Source organism: Dipodomys spectabilis, unplaced genomic scaffold, assembly GCF_019054845.1.
Source record: "Dipodomys spectabilis isolate Male_0828 unplaced genomic scaffold, ASM1905484v1 ptg000027l, whole genome shotgun sequence".
Lineage (NCBI taxonomy): Eukaryota > Metazoa > Chordata > Mammalia > Rodentia > Heteromyidae > Dipodomys > Dipodomys spectabilis.
In genome coordinates, this window is record NW_024870704.1 from 191,196 (window position 1) to 194,013 (window position 2,818).

Here is a 2,818-nt window from a genome sequence, read left to right on the forward strand (position 1 = left end):
CTCCTTGGCGCAGGACAAAAATTTTCTTAATAGAGACCAGGAAAAAACAAATCAAAGAAATTTTAGACAAATGGGATTGCATGTAGTTGCAGAGCTTCTGCATGGCAAAGGACATAGCTAGTAAGATCAATAGAAAGCCCACAGAGGAGAGAAAATCTTCACTAGCCATACAACAGACAAGGGTCTCATATCTAAAATATACTTGGAACTCAAAAAATTAAATCCCCCAACAACAAATCCTCAAAGAAACAACTGCCCAATAAATAAGTGGGCAAATGACTTAAAGGAAAATTTCTCTAAAGAAGAAAGAAGGATGGCCAATAGACACATAAAAGATGGCCAATAGACACATAAAAAAATGCAAATCAAAACAACATTGTGATACCACCTCACCCCAGTTAGAATGGCAAAAATCAAGAACTCTAATAACAACAGATGCTGGAGGGGATGTGGACAGAAGGGAACCTTACTTCATTTTTGGTGGGAGTGTAAACATGTCCTCCAGACTTTATCTAAGGACTCAATGCCCAAGTGACAGCTGTTGCCTTCTGCCTTCTCCCAGATTGGACCACATATCAGCCTTTTACCCTTACTGTCAATGCCGCTTGCAAACAGGAAGTAGCCAGAAAGAATCTTCACCCTTTTTCATAATTATCAAATGGCTGGAATGTAAGTTATGAACAGTGACACCTCCCTCCCTGTTGGCTCAGTTTCCATGCAATATCTGTTACATAGGTAACTGGAAGACCTGGAAGCAATCACCTTCTCCTGCTAGGTAACATCCTAGGCTACCTCTAGTCACATGCCTCCCATCTGACCTTCGGAGGGTTCCAGACCCTGAGGTCACTTCCGGATCCAGTGTGGCCACAATTTCCAGCATCTGGCCACACCTCTTCCTGTCCCTGGCCTAGACAAGTCCTGGATCAGAGGTGGGTCAACTCACTTCCTTTTCAGTCATGCCTCTCCACCATGCATGGTGTGGGCAGCCTTTTGGTAAATAAACTTCTTTTCCTGCCTGAAAAAGAAGAAATACAAATTGCCCAAAAAGAACCAAGAAGAAATAAATCAATTACAAATGTTAATAACCTACAATGAGATAGAAGAAGTAATAAGAAATCATATAACAGGAAAAGCCCAGGACCTGATGGATTCACTACAGAATTCTATAAGGCGTTTAAAGAGAAGCTAATACCCATACTCCTCAAGCTCTCCAGAGAAATAGAAACAGAGGAAGTAATCCCAAACTCATTCTATGAAGCCAATATCACATTCATCCCCAACCCAGGCAAAGACCCAACAAAAAATCTCTTTGATTAAGACAGATAAAAAGGTCCTCAATAAGATTGCAGCCAACAGAATCCAGAAACATATAAAAAATCATACATTATGACCCAGTAGGCTTCATCCCAGAGATGCAGGGATGGTTTAACATATGTAAGTCAATAAATGTAATCTATCACATCAACAGATCCAAGGTCAAGAACCACATGATTATCTCCATTGATATGGAAAAGGATTTTGATAAAAATTCAGCACTCATTCATGTTAAAAGCTCTGGAAAAAATAGGAATAGAAGGTAAATTTCATAAGAAAATAAAAGCCTTACATGGCAGATCAAAAGCCAATATTATGCTTAATAGGGAAAACTACAACCAATTCCCCTAAAAACAGGAACAAGGCAAGGATGCCCAGCCTCTCCACTCCTCTTCAATATAGTTCTGGAATTTTTAGCCACAGCAATAAGGCAAGAAAAATACATTGAAGGGATCCACATAGGAGAGAAAGAATATAAATTCACTCTTTTTGCAGATGGCATTATTTTATAAATTAATGATCCCTAAAGCTCCATCCCCAAACACTTAGAGCTTATAAACCAAATTGGCAAAGTACCAGGATACAAAATTAACCCACAAAAATCAGCCGGCTTTCTGTAAACCAACAAAGTACAAACATAAATGGACATCAAGGAAGCAACCTCATTCACAATAACCTCAAAAAAAAGTATTTAGGAAGTAACCTAATCAAAGATGTAAAGCGTCTATTTCATGAAAACTATCAAAGCCTAAAAAAGGAATCTTAGAGGATACCAGGAAATGGAAAGACTTCCTATGTTCCTGGATAGGCAGAATTAATATGGTGAAAATGGCCATACTGCCAAAATTAATAAACATATTCAATGCAATTCCCATTAAAATTCCAATGACTTACTTTACTGAAATAGAGAAAATAGTCCAAAAGTTCATATGGAACAACAAAAGACCTAGCATAGCCAAAACAATTTTAGGCAAAAGAAAGGATGCAGGAAGGATCATGATACAGGACTTCAAGCTCTACTATAGAGCCATAATAACAAAGACAGCTTGGTACTGGCACAAAAGGAGACCTAAAAATCAGTGAAACAGGTTAGAGGACCCAGAAATATAGCCGCATATGTACAGTCAGTTGATATTTGACAAAGTAGACAAAGACATACGGTGGAAGAATCATAACCTCTTCAACTAATGGTCCTGGGAAAACTGGCCACGTGCAGAAAACTAAAAGCCTATCACCATACACTAACATCAACTCAAAATGGATTAAAGACCTTAACATCAAGCCTGAAACTCTGAAACTATTGCAGGACCGAGTATGAGAGAGACTTGGACTTATAGGCAAAGGCAGGAACGTCCAGAACAGATTCCCAGGGTCACAACAAATTGGAGAATGACTCGATAAATGGACCAACCTTAAAATAAAGTTTCTGCACAGATAAAAAATAGCAATCAAACTAGAAAGAAAGCCAAATAATTGGGAAAAATATTTACCAGCAATATATCAG